This window comes from Pagrus major, chromosome 9 (assembly GCF_040436345.1).
Source record: "Pagrus major chromosome 9, Pma_NU_1.0".
Classification (NCBI taxonomy): Eukaryota; Metazoa; Chordata; class Actinopteri; order Spariformes; family Sparidae; genus Pagrus; species Pagrus major.
Genome location: NC_133223.1, coordinates 26,320,536 through 26,345,440, shown reverse-complemented (window position 1 = coordinate 26,345,440; position 24,905 = coordinate 26,320,536). Strand labels below are relative to the sequence as shown.

Sequence of the window (24,905 nt, the reverse complement as noted above, 5' to 3'; positions counted from 1 at the left end):
TATTCTCCAAGCAACTGACTTAAGCACAAAATTCTCTAAATCCCGACAAAGAGATGAGAAACGTCACTGAGCAGTTTTCAATTTGTCTGAAAGCTCTGACTTGGCTGAAGGGTCAGATATTACCTTCAGAACGAGTGTGGATAGTGCCATCTATCAAATACCCTCCAAGAAACGGAGATGGAAGTTTTTCTTGCAGACACAAGCAGTCTGTTGCAGATAGGCTAGGACGCGGACTCAGGTGGGGTATAGGAGGGGGATGGGCGGAGGAGGAGGAGGACAGAATTAGAGAAAGCAGGATGGGTGGGAAAGAAAGAGAAATGTAAGGAGAGAGCAGGACGGGGATTAGAAACCCTCTGAAAGGCAGTCACTTAATTTCCTGGCCAACCTGGCTATGATTATCTCCTGGGTGGGAATGGAACGTTTGATGTCCTGGGACCAGACTAATCTTGGTGACTAACCTCCACCTCTCATTTCCTCTGGATTAGCTCACTCTGCTACTTAATAAAAAAAGGTGGAGGTGGATGGATATTAACCCACAGAGAAAGAGAGAAAGATTGTGTCTATCTTTCTCTGACTGTGGAGACTCTCCTCACTAGAAAATGACAGCATTTGTCGTTCGTTCCAATATTTGAGTTTACTATGTGCTTTTCTGACAAGAACCAATTGTGCTTTTGTAAGTAATGACTGTTGTTTCTGAGAAGCAAATGTGGAGGTATCCTGAGGGATGACGGTGTTGTTGTGCCAAAAAACCTTGGCAGGGGAGGAGAAAGGGTGTGACTTTAACACACAAGACTGCTGTTTGCAAATCATCTTCTCCCAAATGTCATTACAGGATTTTTTTAACTACAACCACAAAGATTCTTTAACCTGAAGGCTGTCACATCTTATCTAATTTGATCTGTAATGATTTGTTCAAATCAGAGGGTGGACGTCAGACACTAGGTTATTGTTGTTACTTTCTTACACAACACAAAATGGACAAAAGCTAGCAAGCTGCACAGATATGAACTTCAAAGGTTTAATTTTCTAAAACACATGTTTAAAATTAGGTTATGTGTGTTGCATTTAAATTAAATGAAATGAATCACATATTGGTTGGAATTCAACGAAACTCTTGACCTGACTGGACATGCCAGAAAGTTTGTTTCACAAAACCATCCAAACCAACCAACACGTCATTGTTTGGAACAGGAAAAAGGGTAAGCACTTTCAGAAAACACCATTTGTCCATCACAGACGTTAAACAACCGGATCAAAGAACCACATGACGTAGTAGCAGGGAGCTACCAGAAAAAAACAGCTGGTCAATCAAACTCTTTCTGAAGCCAGTCGGTCGAAGATTGAATATGAGATTTCCATTGAGAAGATGTTAAATTAAATATACCCACAGGTTTTAATAGAACTGATGCAATAGCAGCATCTAAGCCAACCACTTTAGGAGCAGCCATTGGTTTTGTTTTTGGTCGTCACTCCAAAACCACGCCGATAGCTGCCGGTCGTTGATCGGTCTGAACCACTGTGCTTCTGACACAAGCACATAGCTTGTGGCTAAGATAATGGCCTTATTTCACGACTCAGCTGGACTTGCAAGGAAAATTTTGACCATTAACAAAAACTTTGACCGTGGCCACGAGCTTTCCTTAACCTAGTATTTTTTGTTGTCTAAACCGAACCAAAACATGACCACAGACATGGCAGATCAGAGAACATGTATTTTGTTGCTAACGGACAAGTTGGACTGTAACAATCCACCACTGAAGGGAAGATAAATATGTGTACAGTACACAGGGACAAGGACAACCAGGGGAAAACATAAGGAACCTGAAACAGTGGTAGTTAGATTTAAATCACATCGAAGAAGTAAGATAAATGAAGATAGCACAACTAGAAAACTTCATTCAGTTCTGTTTATTAATGTCAATATCTAGCAGCAGATGAACGCACGCACACACTGTTCCTTGTCATGGTAACCAGTTGGCTGCGTCTTCTTGCCTGTTTGGATTGATATTTTGGTAAAGCTGAAGGTGACACAGTGCCTCCAACAATTTGAGACCTCATGATTGAGGGTTATACCCAAATTCACACAAGGACTGCGAGGACTTGCAACTCCCACAAACACCCACTTTCACATCGCTAAAAAGCTGCAAATTAACTAACAATTTTTCAGTTGCCAAATTATGCTCAACAGTCTTTCACTGTTGTTTTTTTTCTCACCAGGCTTTTCTCAAGAGGGAAAGCCTGAAGTGTTGCCAGGTTACCGGCCAATCTGACCAATGACATGTCACTTGACCCTTCTCTCGGCCAATGCCCTGTCTTCAACAACCGGCTGGGCCCCAGCTGGCCAATTAGCTCGCCTCTTAGTGTGGAGCTCGGCCAATGGAAAGCCCCGGGAGACTTCTGTTCATCTGAACTCACAGATGGGAGGACAGAGAGGGAAAGAGGAAGTGTGTGTACGTGTGTGTGTGAGGGTGTGAGGGACTTGGCCTGAATTCCCAAACACTATTGAGACATCTTCACTGAAGAGGTTGGCTAGTTTTGAGTTAGCAGTTGGAGACAAATCTCTCCATTTAAAAGCGACCAATGGGAGAATCTCATTGCCAGTATGAGTAATACAAAGGAAACTGCAGTTTTTTAAGATGAAAATGAAACCTTAAATATCTTAAAAGTTTGCACAGTATCTTTTTAACCTGATTATTAAGTGTTTAAATGTCATTAAAGTTTAGTTTTCATTGATCTAGATGTAGGTTTTAATGTGCTACAGTAGTTTGTGGTTGTGACTGTTAATATAGATGCATTACACGTAGAAGAGGTTCAGCTCTAACTTAAAGTACTTTATTTTCTTAATCCATTAAGCCTAATTTAATGAAGAGCACTCAAAAGTGAAGTTGGCAACTGGTGAAGTTTTCGGTATTAAACACAAAAGGTCTAAATGTTACTGGGTTGAAAGGAAATTCAGAAAGCCTGTATGCAAAAAATACCACAAAATGCAGAGTGGAACTTGAAAAGCTCTCCTTGCCTCACTAGTTACACTGATATGGAGTCAAAATTCGCCCAGCATTTTAGCAGTATGTCCATTTTTTTATCACGGAAAAACATTAAGTGAAACTGACTTTCTTTCAGTCAGCATTTTGGACAGCTGTATTGAAATGCCACAGTTACATAAGCTCCCTCCTCTCTCAATATCTCAGCATGTGACTTGAATTTTCTCTATTTCTGTGCAACTCTTACTGAATCTGTCTCCGACACACACTCTTCCCCACGTTTAAAGATAACACTTTCTTCCTCTACATCTCTCTCAATTGCGATTTCACTTTGCTTTTTTGGGATGGTGTGAAAGCTCATCTGTGCTGACGTGGAAATCAGGAGAAAAGTGATAAATAAAACAAATACGCACAGAAAAACACAAGAGTAATATGTTTGTATGAATACTTTCATCTCTGTACACAGTGTTTTTTTTTTTTACAGAAATGCACCACAAACAGAAAGTTTAAATCTGTGTGTGTGTTTATGTTTGTCTGTTTGTCGGCATCTTTTGCAAAGCTCGTATAGAAGTCATGAGAACTAAATAAATCAAAGATTTGATAAAACGTAACCACATCAAGACCCGTGACCTATACCTGAATTAATCTGGGAACATGTTGATCCTGCACAGGGTTGCCTATCTCAGCTCACGCTGGGCAAGAGGTGGGGTACGCCATGGGCAGGTCACCACAGGGCTAATGCAGCATACTCAGAACTCGGGAAAAAAATAACCTCTGACACAAACACACGACATTCAACCATTTTCTTGCTAACGTTACCGTTTGATGCTATAATAGGAAAACTGTAAATTCTCAAATATCAACTCTCATTTTGGACTTTTAGCTAATGCATGCTAATGTTAGTTGTTTGTCTAGTGGTAGCAAAAGGATCATCAACATGTTGTTTTGCCTTGAAATGTGGCCCAATGTCCCTCTAAATGATAACAATTTGTCAGATTGCCTACATGCAACATTATCCTTTTGATAACAGCGTTGGCGCAACATTCGCACTTCCTGCCCTAAAAGCTGTTGTTACTTTGGTCAAAAATAGATTTCTATTTAGTTCTCATGACTTCTTTTCAAGCTTTGCAAAGACGCCAGCAAACAGATGACTGATATGTTTCAACCACAGATGTTTATTATTTAATGGCCCATTAAAAATGAGACATCACAGCGTTATCTGAATGAGTCATTTGATATGAGGCCTTTTCAGAAAGATAACAGAGTCATTTATCTATTCTATGCAGTTTTAAACTACTGATGGTGAATCTACAGTGCTGTTATGGGGAGATTTGTCTTCTCAGGCAAAGTTTTATTTTGTGCTTACAACAGTGACCATAGTCAATTTATATTAGAATATATCTTATAAACGTATATGTCAGATATAAAACTGACACCTACAGTACTGCAGCATTATAGTATTCAACAAGAGGTTGAAAGGGGCATGTTTGTGTTCCTGATCTTCCTCCACCTGGCTTTCCAGCAAACTCGCTCTCCTCTGAATGACTTTCAGGTGACTCTGACTCCTTCGGTCAGTCTTTTGTGACATCCAGACTTTCCTAAACATGCTCTCATAGAGGAACTCACTGACTCTCAATCTCTCCCCCGTCTTTCCCTCCTATCCTTCCCTCTCCATGTCTCAGTATTGCTTATCTACCAGATGACTCACCATATTTCAACGTCAGATATTTTCTCTCTCAGAAGCTCAAGCACTGCACGCCGCTGTAAGAATTGCTGACAATCTCCAAATACACACACATACGCATGCACTTTATCCTCACTTGCTCACACACTGACAAATGTGTATACAGTGTGCTCACAGGTACACACATTTGACACTTAGAGGTGTGTATGTCCTCGACAACACAGCTGAGCCAACAATCAAGAACAACGCGCACACGAGCAAACACATACTCACACACACGTGCGCGGCAGTTGGCTATCTGTCCCGTCCACAGTGCAGTGGCCACTGTTGATAACACTCTCCACTGGACCAAAACTCATCACTCTTTACACACATAACCTGGACATGGATGCGTGTGCGTGTGTGTGTGTGTGTGTGTGTGTGTGTGTGTGTGTGTGTGTGTGCGTGCGTCTGTTTGTCTGTTGGTATCTTTATCAAAGCCTCAATAGAAGTCATGAGAGCTAAATAGAAATCTAGATTTGATCAAACGTAACGACATCAAGACGCATGAGCTAAACCTGAAAGGAACAACACACAGACACATACACACAGATGCGCACACAGAGCGAAACACACAACCATGACCGCAACCACAAATAGGTTTTCCAAGAATGTGACCTCTGCACAGTAAACTGTATTACTTCAACCATTTCTGCCAACAGCGCTGCAACAAGAGAGGCTTTCACGCTAGATTAAAGGCTATTTTCTATTTCTGCATGTGATATTGATATGGCCCTTTGCTGAATATGCATAAGAACCAGATGAAAACACAGGCAGGGATTCTTTGAGTGCATATGCCTTGAAAAATGTGCACTTTACATGCCCTTGTTTAGACACATATAGACAACACTGCCATTTTAAACACAGGAATCAAATGTCATTACTTCATTTATTTGGCTTGTTTTTGGGCAAACATCAGGTTTAATGCTATATTTTCATGTGGTTTGCAAACTTTTTAAATTAAAACAATGCATAACCACAAATATTTATTTTTCTTGGCTTATTCTGACCCTGTTCCCACATATATTTCAACCAATACATATTAAACTAGAATTACTGCCTCGCGGTTGTATGAGTCCACGCACCACTTAAGTTGCTGTTCCTAAGCTATGGTGTACAATAATGGTCTGAACATTATGATGTCACAGTGAAGTTGACTTTTGACCTTTGGATATAAAAGGTCATAGCTTCATCATTTTATTCTGTAAATTTTTTTTCAGAATTATCATATGAATTTTTGAGAAATAGAAAATGTGTTTTGTGAGGTCACAGTGATCTTTAACAGAAATTTGAAGTAAGTCCCTCGAGGTGTTCCTGAGATATGGCACTCACAAGAATAGGACACCAAGAGGTCGCAGTGACCTTTACCTTTAACCACCAAAATCTAACCAGTTGATCCTTAAGTCTAAGTGGATTTTTGGCCCAAATTTGAAGAAATCCCTTTGATGCAGACAGGTAGACTACTCTTTTGCACGCTCAGTCCTTAGTTTATATCTCATACCATCCTTTCAACTACTCCTCTCAATCATGCTCACTCATAATTGCCTGGGGCTGTCAGTGGACAGCAGATTTGCAGATTCACCAGCTTCATCGTTTCATCAGCCTATCTGTCTCAGAAGAGCCATCAGCCACCACCTGTGTCTGGACTCCATGGGGGGGATTGTTCTTGCTGCTGCTGCTGCTCAGGGCAGACAACCTTTGATCACCAAATCTCCCTGACAAGACTCATTGTCACATATCATCTGCTGTAATAAACATTTTCTCTGCGGATTGAAATAGCCTTCACGAGACCGAGATGTCATGAGGTCACAGTGACCTTTACCTTTAACCAACATAATCTAATCAGTTCATCCTTGTGATCAAGTAGACATTTGTGCCAAATAGAAAGAAATCCCCTCAAGGCGTTTTTGACATATCGCGTTCACAAGAATGGGATGGCAGTCAGATGGATAACCAGAAAACATAATGCCTCCAGCCATGGATATCGGCGGTGCGAAGGCATAAAAAGTAGCAGATCTAGAAACTGCATTCTATCCATGTATTATACATATCCTCAGTTATCCTGTTCACATCTATTCTTAACCTTTAGCCTGGAGTCATGAGACAGGGCACACCCTGGACTAGGATAGATGACCACAGGGTGAATACATACAGCCCAGACAACCTTTTACATTCTCCTTCAGACCGATGGGAAACTCAAAGTTGCCAACTGACCTAACCTCTTTGGACTGTGGGAGGAAACAAAAGCACAGACATGCAAACCCAGGGTCTTATTGATATTAAAGGGCAAAATATTCCACCCTCAACTGATATATAAACATTTGATAAAATTATTTATTTATATCCTCATTGTACAAAGTAAAAACCCATAACGTCTGCCTTCGGCTGCAGACTTGTTGCACTTGTGTGCCCAAGTTACTCTGCTTTAAGAACAACAATATGATTTCCTGAAGAGCGTCTTTCCATTTCTGATCTGCTGTTGTCATGCCTACTGGCGCAGGTGTTTTACAGCTATGATACCAGTGATGTGACTAGCTGAGACTGAATTCATTTATCACCACAACCTCCGATTTATACTCTACTTCACCCATTTTGCACTTCGTGAATGAACCAATATAGCAGGTGCACTTGGAGACGCCCACACAGTCCATTTGCCCCAAGACCTAGCTCTTTTTCATCAGTGGATCAGGTGGCCGAGAAGTTATTGCTTCTTAAACGACAATTAAAATAACCAGAATCTCCTTCCTGTGGTGTGCAACAGTGAAAACTCAACGATTTCAAAGCTAGTAGCCCTTTGTGAACTTTGACAAGGCCGCTGGCTCATACAGACAATTAAATAAAAGAATAAAGGCTTCTTCAGTTTTTCAAGTCAGGGTCTACGTGTTAACTTTCACCTCCGACCCTGGCTCTCAAATAGATTACTGAAGTAGTCATGTGTGGACCCAAAAGTCACTGATCCACGAATCGGTCTGGAAGTTGACCCAAACTTCACGAGGCCAGACTGTAGGGAATCATGCATGTTAAAAACAGATAATAAGTCATGACATGTTGACTCATTCTGCCCTGCTGGCAGAAAAAAGACATAAATCACACATGCCACTGAGGGAGTCTGTGTAGGTCTGTGTGTGTGTTTAAGAGAGAATATGTGCATTCAGACATGCTTCCTCAGAGTTAATGTGAGAGCATGCGTTCATTCTTGTATGCGCTTCGTGTGTGTGTGTGTGTGTGTGTGTGTGTGTGTGTGTGTGTGTGTTTCGGTATATGTGTCTGATGTATGTTTTCATCCTTTCGTACTATTGTGTGTGTGTGTGTGTGTGTGTGTGTGTATGTGTGTGTGTGTGCGTAACAGACATTCAGCCGTCGTCAGACCAGCCAGGCACCAGATCCAGACAGCGAGGTCAGAGTCATTCACTAATCATATTAACATTCCTCCATAATGACCCAACGCATAACTCTCCCTTTTCAGTCTTTTCCTCTCCCTCCCTCCCTCCCTCCCTCCATCTGCCTTACTCATGCTTTCCACTTCACCCCCCTCTGTTCCCCGTCTATATTTCTTTGATTTTTATCTCATCACCTCATTCTTCCTGCCTCTTTTGTTTTAGCTATTCTGTCCATCTCTGGCCTTCATCAATTCTCTCATTTGTTGACTTTACTCCTGTATGTTTCCCTCCCTTCTCGTTTTCCCGTCACGGATTCTACCTCTCACTCTCTCCAACTCTCCTCTCATTTCCTCTAATTACATCCAGTTTTATCTAACTTTCATCCCCCGTCTTCTTCTCTAGTGTCTGATCCACCAACAGGTCCCTAAATTGATGGTGAGGGAACAGACTTGTGAGCAATGATCAGCACCTTGTACAGCGTTTAGGGGTTCCTTCATTACAATGTAATTTATTCAACATGGCGATTACAAACTGTTTCAGTTCATCAGAAAATCTGGCAAAAAGCAGTTCAACTGTGGAGAAAAGCTCTTTGCTATATTGATTTTGTTCAAAGTTTTCATTTCGCTTCAGCTTTCTTGTCTTAACTTTTAATCTGGAGAAAAACTTGACTCTAACCATTTGTTGGTAGATTATACAGGATTATTTCATCTGCATAGTGAATTCACTATTTCACATTTTTTTGCAAATTCTGATGAAATTATTTAGCTAACACCAGCACTTTGGCAAAATTTATTTTAGGTTTACTTTATTACAACAACGAAAGGGAACCACAAATACTTAAACAAGATGACATTTGTTACTGATTGGTCCTCGAGGAAACCACATAAACTCTGGGTCATAACTTATAAACAAAATGGATGTGAGAGAGAACAGCAACAGACTGTTTATCAAGTCACACATGCTCAGATGTAAAGATTACAAACGATTATTCATGTGTTAGGCCAGAAATAGGCTTTTAGCAGAACATTTACAGAAGTTGTTTGTATCAAGATCAAATGAGAAGGATCATTAAAGTTAATTTATTTTAAAAGCTCTGGACTAACTTAAAGTAAATGTTTCTTTCAGTATATGAAGCGATATTGTGGAATTATCTGGATGATGTTTGCACTTAAAGCGCGTATTGTTGAATTAAAAAACTGTGAAAATAAAAAAGCAAAACAAAAAAAGTGGTCTGAATTTACATTATGCTAATATTAAGAAGAGGGGGTCATGTAAGATTTCTTTCTTCTTTCTGCTCCTTTTTTTGGTCATGAATGTATATAAGTAATTTGTTTTGTAAAATTGGTTTTGGAAATCATACACTAAAATGAGCAAAAAGAAACTAAATTAATAAAAGACTGGAGCTGAACCAATTATGATTGATTGAGAAATATTGGCAAATATTAAAATAATAGATTAATCATTTCAGTAACTTAAGTAGCAGTCAAACATTCTCTGGTTCAAGCTTCTAAGATGTGTGGATTTGCTGCTTTCCTCTGTCAGTTAACTGAATTTTTGGGGGGTTTTCAGATTGCTGGTCAAACAAGCGATTAAAAAATGCCACCTTGAGCTCTGAAGCAGATTGAGTCTACGCCTGTTGTATGAAATGTGCTATATAAATAACGTGACTGGACTTGAAGCTTTGATGGATCACAAGCAATTCATCGATGAATTGAGAAGGTGATCTGCAGATGTATTGGTAATGAAAACAATCTTTAGTTGTAACCCCAGTCATGGCACAGACTGCATCGCTAATCTGGTGATGACTGATGGTGGTGATTGGGTTTATGTTTAAATTAACTTGGTGAATTTGACAAAAACACAACTTAAGTAATAAAGTATGATGCAACGACGAAAACTGTGCTTCTGTCTCTCAATAAGAGGACGGATTTTCAACATTTCCCCTCGTTAGATAAACATCCATTTATGATCCTAAGAAGGAGCAGAGCTCTGCGGTTATGATTTTCATTACTTTGGTGAGAAAAGAACAACATGGTTGACTGTTAGACGTAAGCTCCAAGATTTTCTGGACCAAATTCTCGCAAAGACGGCTGTGATTCCATCAGTGCGGTGAGTCTCACTGTTGCAGTGTGTTGCAAGAGTGTGACAGAAGTATGCTTACGATAGGTCAGCTCTGTGTTGTTTTTGGTATTTAATCTTGCTTGGATAATGTGTGTGTGTGTGTGTGTGTGTGTGTGTGTGTGTGTGTGTGTGTGTGTGTGTGTGTGTGTGTGTGTGTGTGTGTGTGAGAGACAGTGAGCGTGTGTGTGTGTGTGTGTGTGTGTATGTATGTGGATCTCTATCAACACGCGGTTTGCTTCTACTGTTCTCCAGCCAAATCAAATGGTGGCTGTGTGACTTGGCTTAGACCAGTCTGACTCAAGATGGTAATGCATTTGGCTTGATGTTCTGCATGGGCTCTAGCTGTTTTCATATGAGGCTGAAGTTAACTCCTCACTGCACAAACACTCATGCAAATCCTTGTTTTCTTGACTTGTGGGGGGACATTGCATAGACTTATGCCCAATCCCATTTCCAGTTTTTACCCCAACTCTTTATTTGCGAGTACCCCCTTGCCCATCAGATCAGAGTTATAGTAATTGTAATCTCCCCTTTACAATGGACATTTCCAATATATTGTGGTGATTTCTCTTGCGTTATTGTGATAATGTAATTTGCCATTTATCTGATTGAAATAGAAGAGCATGGATACTCTCAATACATCCACAACTTTACACTAGCATAATAGGCTATCCTGAGCAACCTGTGCTCCTACCCTACCAACCTGCAATGATATTGTAGGAGCAGTACAAAGTGCAGGAACTTTGCTTCTGGGATTCAGTTAAATTTTGGGCACCACATGCCATTAAAGCGGGTGCATGCAACATTGAAATGTGTCAAAATTAGGGACAAATCAGCAATAACAATGTAACGTTTGTGCTTGTTGTAAAGAAAAGGAAAGTGTGGCTCTGAAAAACCCGCCATTTTGAAGGCCATGTAGCCCTTACCCCTCTATCCCAACAAGAATCGGGACACCGTACCCCTAGGCATGATCCTGAAAAATGGCGGGGTATGGCTGGGTTTGCACCCAAAAATCTACTCATGTATGATATGGGGTTCAGGAGTGGGCTCCCGGTTTGGGGACCCGACAAATACAGAAAAACAAGCCCACAAACCCTCCTCATCTGGAAGCCACCTTCCTAGCGTTCTTGTATTCTTCTAACTGGAATCCCTTTTGAGATTTCTCTACATTTTCTCAGTTACTACATGTGCCATTACACTGCCCCACTCCAGCACACACCCACGCACACATTAATGCACACGCCCACACGCACGCTATCTTACTCGGATGGTCGGTGTGTATGATTTAACTGTTAATGGCTCAAAATCTCTTCGAATGAGTCAGTCGTTAATTGCTCCAGTCAGTCATAACCACCGAACCTTGCTTAAGATTACCTCATGACTCAGTGTGTGTGTGTGTGTGTGTGTTAAGCTGGTGCATTGGTCCACAGGGACAGAAAGGAGACAGAAGGAGAATGTAGGAGAGCAAGGGAACAATAAATGTCTGAGTATGAACGTATCTCCATTATTGACTGAGACAGCCAGAGGATGTATATCATATCTGTAGTCTCTGACTGAGTGTGTCTACGCTAGTCCCAGTGGACGCGGCTATGTGTCTGGGTCCACTGAGTCGGCACTGATCCCATCTTGTCTGACTTGGGGATTACAACCTCCTGACCTGCTGCTGGGCGTGCTCACATACATCAACACAAGCGCAGATAGAGCAATGGGATATAGATGAAAGAGGGAGCTGAAGAGGGTAGTGAAGACAATAATGAGGAGGAATGTTCCAGAATAATCGCAGTAAATTAGTTCTTCCCTGACTTTTGTGCTATGCAGAACATTTTAACTTGAAGAAACTTTATAAAATGCACAGTAAAGCTTTGCTAAAAGAAACTGCCGCACACTTAAATATAGAAGAACTGCTCTCTAATTGCTTTGTATTTGCCTCCCTTCCTTCTCTGTCTTGCAGTTGTTCTGGACCATCAGCGTAAGCCCAGTTTCCTTTCTGTTCCATTAGATTCAGCACTTTTATACCGTTCCAATGCTCTACTTGTCCTTATAAGGCCAGGGTGAGTAACAGCATTGGGCTCAATCCCATGATCGCACAGGAAACACCACTGTCTGACTGCAAAGTATGTATTTGTCTGCAGATGCGTGACATGTGTGTAGGATAACGTGTTTGCATGAAAAACTGTGAGTGTTTCTCGGGGCGATGCTGTCCGTGTCACTGCCGCGACACATAACCTTTGCAAACCAGCTTATCTTAGTCACTCAGATGTCTGCTCAGCAACAGTCTGACATTGCTTCTTTATTAGCATTCGCCTCTTTATCCACTCAGTCATTCTTGTATTCACTGAAGCCAACAAGGGAGTGCAGGTCTTACCATGCTGTTTCTGGAATAATGCTGATTTGTCAGATGATAAATTTACATTAGAGGTCCCCAGAGATGCCAAACACTGAACCCTATCCAATCTGCGCAATGGGTAAAATCTGTAATGTGATTCAATTCTTGGTCGAATCTGTCAGCAAAGTAAATAAAGAGCCTTTTTTCTGCAAAAATGCTTAGTGCTAAGAAAGTTCCCACAGCTGAAAAGTCTCTCTCACACAATTGAGCTGCAGTTAAATATAAGTTAATTACACCGAGGCTGCATTCAGACGGAGAGAGAAACGGAGAGAATATGATCTGAGCAGCGGGTTTTAGCAGCACTAATGTGTTTTTCCATGAGAAAACCTGTGGTTTAATGTTTAAACTTGGCAGCATACGTGTGAGAGTGTGTTTGAGTGTGAAAATATGCACGTGTGTTATAAGTGTGTTCATGTGCTGCATGTGTTAGCGTGCTGGTTAGCTAAGACTTCTTGCATCTGTGTCTTTCCCTAAAGTAGAAACACTTCGTTACTGTACTTCAGTAGATTTTTAAGGTATCGGTACTTTACTTGAGTATTTATTTTTCTGACAACTTTTTACTTTTACACCCTGCAGGCTTAACACAAATATCTGTACTTTCTACTCCTAACATTTTTCAAAACAGGCTTGTTACTTTAGTTTTAATGCATCTGAGGGGAATTATCGATTAATTTCATTTTGTGTCATTGAAAGTCGTCTCCCCAACATCACAAAACAACCGATCATTGCATATCACACATCAGATGTAGTGAGCGGACACAACGTAAAATGCGTAACGACCGAAACAGACAGAGAGAGACTGGAATGGGGACAAAAGGCTTGTTAGTGTCTCGTATCTGCAGAGACCCTGCAGCCCCCTGCCTGGATTTTCTTATTTTGTCAATTTTTGGCTGTGCTTGGGACACTTTACCAACCCAATATGTTGGTTTTTGACATCCTGGGAATGAGACTCAACAATCAACTATCTGGTATGTGTTGTGTTTACGAACAGCTCGGACAAATCCAACTGATTTGACCTTTAAGTTTAGTAGTAGTAAAATATATGAATATAGTTAGTTTTGCACAGAAATGGACGGCAAAAATGTCCGTCAGAGGGAAACTTCTTACTTCTATACTTTGAGTAAATTTCAGAGCCTGTACTTTATTACTTTGACTGAGTAATGAAGTTGAATCAGTACCCTTACCAGGGTCTTTTAATACACAGTATCTGTACTTCTACTAGAGTAAAAAATGTGTGTGCTTTTGCCACCTCCGTCTGTGTGTATATACGTGATTTTGTGTGTGTGCTGATTGTGCAAAAACTGACATATAAGACCCTTTTGAAATGCATACCCTTCAAATCATCAGATTAGAAATGCAGTCTGTGAGTGTGGTGGTGCATGTATGTGTGTGTGAGTGTGTGTGTGTGTGTGTCTGCTGCCAGCAGTGCAGTCTTTAGTGATTGGGTGATGTGGTACAGTATATTCCACTGGATTTATGGTCACCCAGAGCTGGCATTAATAATGGAGACAGGAGAAATATGGTCTTACTTGGTACAGACGGCTTGCTGAAGACCAAAACTCTTTACTTTTTCTGTTTCTCTCTTTTTATTTCTTAAATTCTGCTTTTCTCATCGCACATGCTCCAACTACATACTATACTTAAGTGTACATTGTACATACACGCTGCTTTGATTTCAATTTTACCATCACCCTCTCCGTCTAAGTGCTTGAACTCTGTGACACGAGGATGTAGTATTCGTGAATAGACGGATGTATCAATCATCTCAACCAAAGAACAGCAACATTTTATTCCTCAATGTCACATTTAATAGAAAAATAACAATGCACCTCTTAGAGTGGGGAGGAATGGGCATCGGAGGTTTGGAAAGAGACAAAATGGTGAAAGAACATGAACCAAACTGAATGCGAAGGAAAACTAGATTAAAATGGAGGGAGGAAGAGAGAGAGAGAGACAGAGAGAGAGAGAGAGAGAGAGAGAGAGAGAGAGAGAGTGTGTGTGTGTTAGAAAATAGTTTTTATGTAGAGCACAAACAGCTCTCTTAACCCTGTCTGTTATAACAAAGAGCAACACACAGCTACAAGGTTTACTGCTGTCCCTTCCTAGAGTTGGGGTTCGATCCCCTGCCTGTCCACCTATAAAACACCCAAGGTAGCGCGGCTCCTTCTATTTTATAATGGCTGAAATCACATGAACAGTTTCGAGGTCACAGAGGAAAGGGTTATGTGCGTTATGTCTGAGATAGAGAGAGGAAAGAGGGAGGGTAAGGAGGTTTTATTCTCCCGAGCATTGCTATAAAATGACAAATACAAAGATCTGCCAAGTGCGGCTCCATGGTATGGACAAAATATCTAATTTAAGAGATTTGTGGCACATTTTTAAGGCTTAACTTTATTGCACTGTAACGACATAACAAGTTTTATCCAAGCAGAAGCTGTTATTTGAAATTATTATTGGTGAAGTCAGATTTATGTGCACTAATAACTGCTACCTTCAGTAAGTGAAAGGACATTTTTTGTTGTTGCTTTGACTCTGTACTGCATCTCATGGTTTTAAAGGGGGGGACAAAGACTATGACATGAGAGAGTACGAAGAGCACAGCTTAGACCAAAAGTGCTTGATTCAAAGTCATTTTCATTTGTGGTAAACAAAGTAAATGAAACCATTTGGACACCTAAACAAACTTTAATACCTTGAGGTCAACATCTGGCTTAAGTCCTCATGAGTGGCTGTGACTCTTCATCGCTCCCTATCGAATTGCCACTGACAATGCTCAGCTAATTCAGTGATAAACACATTCCTTATTCCTTACTTTCTGTAAATTTAGTTATTTATAATGAGGCAGCAAAATCTGGAAATATTGTGTTTTCACCAGCAGAAACTTGACACGAGTACTGAGACAGCTGAACTGGAACATGATGAAACTGTAAAATTAAGCAGACTTCTGAGTACAAACAGGGATGTGCAAGAGAAACTAAAAAGATGTAGTTATAAGCTACAAAAGTACTTTTAAAGAGACATCTTTCTCTTGCAGCACACACTTGTTTGAATGGGAAAAGTGCGGTCATCATGGGGTGGCCGCAGTTGCGAGACGTCACCGCAGCCTGCTTGGAGGCGTGGCGGTCACGCTTTGGCACAAATCTGAATATGGTCCATCTCAGGTGTGGCTCGGCACAACTCGGCGTGCTTAAAATTGCAATGGAAACACAAATCAGCATGGCGCGGATTGACTCAGCATGGCCAAGAGAGCAAGTGGAAAAGCCCAATTTCTGCACGTACTTTTACAGAAACAGATTCCTCCAAAGATTATGTTGCAGCCATTGCAGTCCCTGTTGTGATTGCCAGCTGAGGCAATCTACTGGACCAAATCCAAAAACTTGTGTGCCTATTAGTCATTTGGACACCAAAATATGCAAGTATATATGTTTTTTCACAGATTTATCAATGTTATACATCACAGCTCATCTCTGCACGTTGTAGTCTGTCTACATTTTTCTATTGCTCAGCGCTTCAAGTCACTGTTTTGATGACTTGCAACTTGAATTGAGACTCGACTTCGACTTGGAAGTTAAAGACTCCTGACTTGACTTGACTCGAATGACTTGTCGGTGTATATATAATTCATTGAATCTCAATAAACAAATTCAATTTATTGCTACACCTTTTAAACATGTAGGACAGATTGATCAATAATATTATTTGACAGGTGTTTTCTCCTTATAAAGGCCGTATACTGCAGGTGAGACTATAGTTTCTTGGGTAGGGGAAAAAGTAACTTGACTTGGTAGTTACTTGTGACTTGAACTAATTAATTTAGGTCACGTGTCTGGTCTGATGTTTGAGGCATTTTGGTCTGCCAGCGTTGATAATGGCTCTAGGAAATCAAAAATGAACTCATAGGTTCAATACCAGGTTATCACTACATTGTAACACGTCACAAGTTTAGAGGGCTTCACTTAGTTGGATGGGGCTTACCACAAAATGTAACCACAAAAGGTTAACTCGTGGTCAAACTTGGGCAACACAATGAGATGATTCTTTCACAGGACACACAACTCTTGCCCGTAGACACAGAGTGAGAAATATTTGGAGAAAGTGTCTAACTTGGATTCACCCTGCACTCCTAACACAGAGATATGCAGCTAATGGCACTGTTTAATTCTGCTTCTGCAGGATGGAAAAACTGTGTTCATTGTTAGTCATGGGTCTCAGTGGGTGATACTCATGACTAATGTACCCACATACAGACAGTTCATGGCAGCAAATTGTGTTATCGTTGTATAAAGGCTCTCTGTTTTTGCCAGGGTCAACACTCAGTGACAGTGTTCCAGCATGTCTGTCCTTTTTTAATTGTGTCTGAAGTGGTGGTTTTCATTTAAGATGTCAAGATCATTAAAAGGTAAGTTGTAGAAATTATGTTTCTCATAACAACATGTCTATTTCCATGCGTCCATCACGTTGGCATGAATGTTAAGCAATACAACCATGAGAGGGTGCCGCCTGAGAGTCGAATCAGTTTCGCACATGCCACGACTTTACCTTCGCAACCTTCCAATCTCCTTCTAGCTGTTCTGAAGTAACCGTCTCTGTGCAGGGCGAAGTAACATCCTAAAAGTCATTCCATTTTCAAAACTTCTTCCTCTTCTTCCTGTGGTCGTGTCTCGCTTGAGCTGTTGGCTACACTGTTACAATGCTCCCCACGACTGCAGGAGGTACTGATCTGTTGATTTGTATCTGTAAGCTTTCAAAAGAAATCAGAAATAATGCCAAAATGAACGCAGAGTATGGACAGAAGGCTCGGTCTGTATCCATTTGAGTATCTAACGTTGACCACAAATGAACCTTTGGGATAACATAAGGCTTTTATTTCAATTCAGAATGTTTTGCACACTGTACACATGTTGAAGGTGTCACATGAATGGATGAAAGTGAGAAAAGAAAGAAAAAGAAACTTTCAAAATGGGCCAAAAAACAATTAAGGTAAAAATAAGAAAGGTTATGGGAATCACACTCTGGGATTTTCCCAAATTCTATTGTGAATCATACAATAGCTGCGTCTGAACGGTGACAAGGTTAGAGAGAAAACTGGACACAGTTCAGAGGACTGAAACCTTGAACCAAAAGACAAAGAGAAATCCCAGAAACACACACACACACACACACACACACACACACATGCAAGCACGACAGTCCACATACGGCTCCGGACCGGACATAGTTCTGACAGTACAGGGAATTCAGTCTTGATCAACAGGATATGATACAAGATCCTCTCATAACCGCACATGGGCAACATTTGGAGGCGGCACAGATGAGCAATGCTGCCAGTTTTATGTCCAGGAGCGTTTTTTTTTATGTTCGCTGCCAATAACAACCAAACTGAAATTTATTTCATATGTTTTCTTGGTCTTGTTGAAGGCAACAGCGGCCACTGCTTTTAAATGTTGCCAAGCCATGATTATCTTCAATGGAAAGTAAAAGAAGGGACTGCTACTGAAACTACATTATCATTTCTTAGAACAAGAAAGGGTGAGGGAAAGTTTATAAAGCCATGGGCAACTTCTGTATCACTAACAATCACAAAGGCACATATTGTGTAAAAATCCAACCATCTATCTACCAAAATATTTTAAAAAGGTTGTTGCTGTGCTAGACTCAAACACTGATTAAGTTGACTGCACAACAAACCTTTCATAGGGTAAAGACCACTGTTCTCTTAAGTTAAACTAATCTGTATTACATTTTTGGCAGATTGATTTAGTAACAAAACGGTGAATTTATCCTGAATGACAGTAGTGAGTTTATATTTATTCAAATGGTTGTTATGGAGGGCAACAACTTAACAACTTAATGGCCAGATTTTAATCGTATTACTTTGCACAAGCACTGCAGTGTGTATGCTTGCATGGCTTTATGTGACGGCAGGAGAAACTGAATATCAAATTAGTAAATAAAAACCTTCTGACTGTCTACTTTCAAAGATTCATTAGATGGAGAGAACATTATATTGACTGGATAAAATTAAAGACTGGAGGGAACAACTGACTATACACAGACACACACACAGACATAACATTTAAAACTCTTCAGAGATCAAAGTATATATTTTTCCAAACCCATGAATCCCAGTTCTGAGACTTGTGATCTGCCGGCTGGCTCGCTGTGATCTTTCTGTTCGGGGTCTGTTTCTGTGTGGGTGTCTTTCCACAGTCAAAAGATATGAATATTAAATTAAATGTAAATTCCCTGTATGCCAGGACATGAGACTGAATGTATTCTCATGCATCAGTATATGTTAGCCCTCTGATAGACTCAAATCAAAGACCCCTGATACTGAACTATATTAATGGATACAGAAAACAGATGGAGGAATGTATATATATAAAAAAGATACTGTAGTCAACAGTCCAATTAAATGATATATCAATGCACTAACTTTGTGAGCAGATGTCCTTCCTCAGTATTCAAACTGACAAACTGAGAACAGCACAGGTGTGCTGTATAACATAAATAAAAGCATTACACTTTGTTATGTCACTTAGCATAAAAATGACATCATTTACTTAATTAGAACGCTGTGCTACTGATGATTAGAATTGGTTTTTGAGGAATCAACAACCAGCTATAGGAGTTGTGCATGTTAATTCAGCATTATTTGGATGAAACTACAATAATACATATTTATGGGTATTACACAATAATAACAATATGCAATAATACATGTTTAATTATTAAAAAAAAGTTTTTTAGCTGTTAGCATAGCAATCTATGCACATTTCAACGGTTTATTGATGTAATTTAAATGCATTCTAAATTGTTTACACCCATTTATCATTTGTCATGGTTTATTAAGTTGTGGTTCTGCCCCTCACCTGTCTTCTATCAGTTAATCAACCCCTTGTGTATCTAAATCCTCCGTGTACCTGTTTCCCCGTGAAAATGTGGCTTTTTTCGTTCCTGATTTCCCATGTTATTCTTGGTTTGTACTTGGCTTTTGGTTTTGGTTTTGGATTTTATGGATTTGGATTTTGGATTTTGCCATTAAAGCTTGCTTTTTGTTAAGTTACTTGTCTGCCTTTGTGTCTTGTGTTTGGGTCCCCTTTTTGTTTAAACAAGCAAACCAACACACATTGATATAATTGTGCAGTTATGTACAGTCAAAAAAGGTGACATTATTTTTCAATTTGTCAATTACATGCCGTTGGTCTAGTGACTGTTTGAACAAAATGTTCCCCTGATGGCTCGATCTACATCGAAATACAAACTTGAAGTTGTCCTGAGTCGACATAGCAACACACAACCATAAACTCAGTACTCTATACCAAACAAAATACAATAATATGGTAGAAATCAATCAAAACTTTGCTCCGTGGTCAACTGGCAACACCATCACTCTACTTTAGTTTTCAAGCAGTAAAATATGAGATGAGGATGACATGGACAGGAAGACAAGAAAAAACATAAAGGATGTGAATTAGAGGGGTTGGTAGATAAACAGATGAGTCACTGTCTTGTCTTAACTTTGACTTCTATTGGTTAGAACTGGAATAAAACACCTGCCAGACAAGTTGACACATTTCTTTCTGTTTGTCAGCCAATAATTGTGGGGGTGGGTTTGACTGGGACCTTGGCAGCTAAATGCCTCTTTTTAACTTCAACTGTCAAGTGCACTATGAAAGGAGGACGTTTAGAAAAATTGACAAATAAGACAGAGAGAATGGGGATTAATAGTCTGAATATCTGTCTAATGCTGTCCAAGCCACAGGCAGGAAGTTCCCCACTCCCCAACTTCTTTTTAAAGCAGACTGTTAGCACATTTTTAAATTAGTTTATTTTATCGCCAGTCTGACAGAAAAATCCCCAATACCGATAATTGGAAAATATTGAATATCATCCCCGATGATAGGCCAGGTCCGATAATCGGTCAACCTCTAAGCCACATGGCTCCCACATTACGACTAAAAAGCTAATGAACACACAGCAGTTGGATAAATGACCTCCCAACACAGGAAGTGGGACCATCCGAGGAACACGTGTGGGTCAGCAGCTGGGAACATTAATCTTTCATTTCAATTTTTTGAAAATCGACACTTTCCCCAGACCTTAATCTCATTAAATAAAGTAGATTAAAAAAAACATAAATCTGGAGACGAATCAAAAACAGCGCAGTCAGCCGACAGTAGCGCCACCTCAGTATGTTTTAAATCTGAGACTTCTGTACTGTTTCATTCTGCATCACGCTACAAAATGCCATTGGTAATTAAACGTCTAACTGCAAATGAACACACATATTTAAGTCAGAGAAAGTGGAGGAAAAACTAGATGAAAGCTTTTCATTATAATTAAATCCTATAATAAAGTCTGTGTCACACCGCCCACAATAACAATTGGCTTCCATACCCTCTGTGTAGGATTGTGTGTGAATATGTGTGTGTGTGTGTGACAACAGCAACAGCGCCCTGTTGATTTAGTTCCCCCTCTCCTTAGGGAGAAAGTCTGTTGTTGTCTTCTAAAATACACACACCCACCCACAAGCACACAATGCACTCACTTGGAAACAAACTTGTGGTGTGGCTTTTGTTGCTTGATAATTGTTTTTAGGCGAACATAATTTTGCTAGCAGAGACAGCTAACCCATAACCATGAATCAATGAGATGGTAATGGAGCCATAGGGGGAAAAAAAACACACACACACACTCAGTATACTGTGGCACCTCTGCACGAGGAACTCTCTTTCTCTTTTTTTTGTCTCACTCTCTCTTCCACACTTAAGTTTCCATTGCGTTCACTTTTCAGAGTCATTCAGCAAATCCTATACAAAAAAATAAAAAAGGTCTTAAGGAGAAACAAACAAACCAATAAAAGTGAAATTGAATTAGTTTGCCATCGCCTCACCTCCATAACCATTACTTCTCCCCCTACCCTTCGCACAGAAAGCCAGTCAGGTAAATAATCGCCTCTGCTTTAATTAATAAATGCATCATCCTTAATGAGAGGGGCTTGTTAGGCGCTGTGGCAACTGCTACTGGTTTGTTTTTCTTTTGATTTTTTTTTTCCACGTTTTTTTTTTTAAACTTTCAAACTTCAAACTTAATTTCCACCTCTGAAGCATGCTAATTGCTCTCCCTTCTCAGCTTTATAAACAACAGCAAAGCTTTCTCATTTGGAGGCACAGAGAGAGGGGTGTAATGCGAGGCTATCGATCGCAGGGGAAAGGAGATTGCCCTCTGGCTGGTCACAAACCAAAATGACTTTAAGATCTGAATTAAAGTAGACCAGGCATAACTTTAGTTAAACACACTGTGTGGATACAGTGATGAAAGGCCTACATCTCTGAGTCATTCAATGTAAGTTTCAGTATTGTGTTACGTAAAAGTGATGCAATACTACCAGAATCACAAATACATTTAAAATACTACTACGTAGGGCCCCAATTTAAGATTATTTTCATTATCTATTAATCAGTTGTTTTCTTGATAAATCGTTTGTTCAATAAAATATGGGAAACCCAGGAGAGGCTTTGAGATGCTATTTTTGTTAAACAAATGATCTGAAATATATACTTTTAAGCATGACAAGACATAAAAGAAAGGCATAAAATGCTCAAAACTAAGAAGCTAGAGTCGGAGAATGTTTGACATTTTTCCCTTCCATTATCAAAAAGTTAATGTTCAATTTTTTGATGATCAGCTAATTGATTTATTTACTGATCATCTTTACAGAGTACTGTGGTATGCTGCAATCACTACACGCGTTTTTAAGCTTCAAATTGTGTCCAATCAAACACAATATTTGGCAGGCAGGAAGATCGTTGGATGAACTAAACATCACGATCACAGAAACTCAACAGATGACTCGACAATGACTGAACGAAAGACTGGGCTTAAATACAAACTAATGTAAGAAGGGGATGAGATGCAGGTGGAGTGAGGCGAAGAAACACAGGTGAGGGAAATGAACAGAAAAACACTAGAAACAGGGAAGGAGCTGATAGGCTGGAAAAGCTGGAAAAACACTGGAAGAAGAGGGGGATGCAGTGCAGGTGTGGAGGCAAAGCAGACTAGGGAAGAGCTCAGGTAACAGGGCTGGGCTAATTAAACAGATACAAGGCAGGTGTGGAGCACAAGAAAACAGGAGGGAAGACAGAACACTGGACCGTCACAGTACTCAATAATGTAATTCTCCTATCACCTGTTGTAATCAAATGCCACATAAAACTCAGCACAAAGGCCTTTTTCTAAACTAAAAATATATAATGGGAGCATATTAAACCTCTTGTAACCTCTTTAATTAGCTCATTTCAGAATTGATTTTTAAATTATATCACAAGCTATTAGTGCGCTGCATCGCCTGGCACCTGGCTACATTATTGAGCGAAGTTGGAGGTGCTGAGATGCCCTTTCAGCTATTCCTCACAGTGGAAGCTAAAGACCAGCTGTGACCAACACCGGGTCCTTTTCTGCCTTTATGCCCCAGAACGATCTGCTTGAGGGGATCTCACTTTTATCAAATAGCTCAGTGTAATTTTAGTTAATTCTACTCCAATTCCAGATTATTGCTGTAAATCATTCAAAAATAACCAAATATAGAAAACTCTCATATTACAGCAGACTTACAAAGGAACAGACCACCAACATTTCATATGCTGGACGTCAGAATACTAATGTTTGTAGTGAGTGACTGCACCTGTTGGCACAAAACGCTGTGGTTTTTGTAACTATGTAGATCACTTATTGAATCCATGCATTGTTTCATTTACTTTCCTGCAAGCCACACTGAATACTACTATACTAACTGCACCTCCTGATGAAAGTGCAAACACTGTTTTCCCATATGCAACACTAAATTGTTAATGCACATTAATGTAACACAAGCATAAAGCCAAGCTAAGTGTCATCCAAGCACATACAAGCCCTGAGGTGGATTTTTCATTACTTAATAAAGAACACAATCATTTGTTTATTTCTCCTTCTAACTGCAGCGTGATGAGGTTTGACAGTATCCTGGTACAAAGACTGACTGAAGATCACGCTGCAGTGGTGAAACTGTGATGTGCTGCAATAAACCTGTCCATTTGTCATAGCAGATTAATTTTAGCTCCATCACGAAGAACTCATTTTGGTTGCTCAGGGTGATTTTCTTTCTTCATCAAAAAGCCATGGAAGCTTAAATGTCATGGTGCTGAGAAGAGGCAGGGTGAAATTCAGGAGGCACCTGACTTTACAGCAGTAAAATTTGGAAGCGAGACTTAAAGACCAAAGACAAACTGTACTTGATGATACCTTTACTGCCTCCCTGAAAGGGTACTGACTGGGATTTGTTGTTGCTAATGGTTTCAGAAAGGGAAGAACAATCAAAAGTTGTTATGTGCCTATATAAGGAGTCTGAAGTCGTCGGTATTACTGTGAATCAGTACAGAGTTGATGTCAACTATCAGTCTACATTTTAAAACAAGTTCCCAGCAGAATGCTTCAGCACTGTTTTGCCGTAAAGCTCCAGAAATGTTTTGTGGACTATGAACCTTCACATGACTTTTCCATCGGCATGAGGGTGAGTAGATAAAGACTGAATTTTCATTTTTGGGTGAACTTATCCTATCCTGCTGCTGACTATACTCTTTGCTGTAGCTATCTTTGTTTGTAACTATAAGTTAGGTCAGTTGGCAATGTGGCCATATAAGTGGAATGGAGTCTGCCTGGACCACAACATCAGGTCACGGAGGAAACAGGGCTCGGTAGCCTCCCAGTAAACACAGCCTGGACACTGGACTTGGACTGGACACAGTCACCAAGACCAACTGAGACCAATTTGACAACAGGAAATACATTATGGAGTTGATAAATAGCGTTTCAGACGAAGGGACGAGGAAAACGGCAGGTGGAGTGAGAGAGAGATCAGTCATGACCAGCGTGGGGAAAACAGCTGGAATATTTTACAATATACTAAAACTTTATTTTGACCAAACCAGAGATGGTTATTGTGGAAACAGTGGAAAGACAAACAAAGATGGTTTTGGTGAGTTTTAGTTCGGTAAAAAAGAGAAACTAGAATTCATAAGGCGTACGGTTGTATTTTTGTTTATAGAGGAAAATATATGTATGCCATTTTGAGAGTTTATTTTGTTTATTTAATAGACTTAAAAAGCTAAGAGAGCTTGTGAAACATGTCGCCTGGCAACGCTATCGCCTCTTGAGATACAAAGTGGTGGTACGAGACAAGACGAGTTGGGGCTAACTGGGCCTTATGTTACAAATTGCTCCTTAAAAAACCTGGAATAAATCACTAGGCTGATGCCAAGCTGTTGACATTTGAG

The 24,905-nt window shown here is 40.1% G+C and overlaps 1 protein-coding gene across 1 annotated transcript in view; it reads right to left on the bottom strand.

Annotated features, from left to right (window-relative positions):
* pard3bb (par-3 family cell polarity regulator beta b) overlaps positions 1–24,905 on the bottom strand; it is a 215,910-nt gene that overhangs the window by 36,696 nt on the left and 154,309 nt on the right. The gene's annotated exons all lie outside the window — the stretch shown is intronic.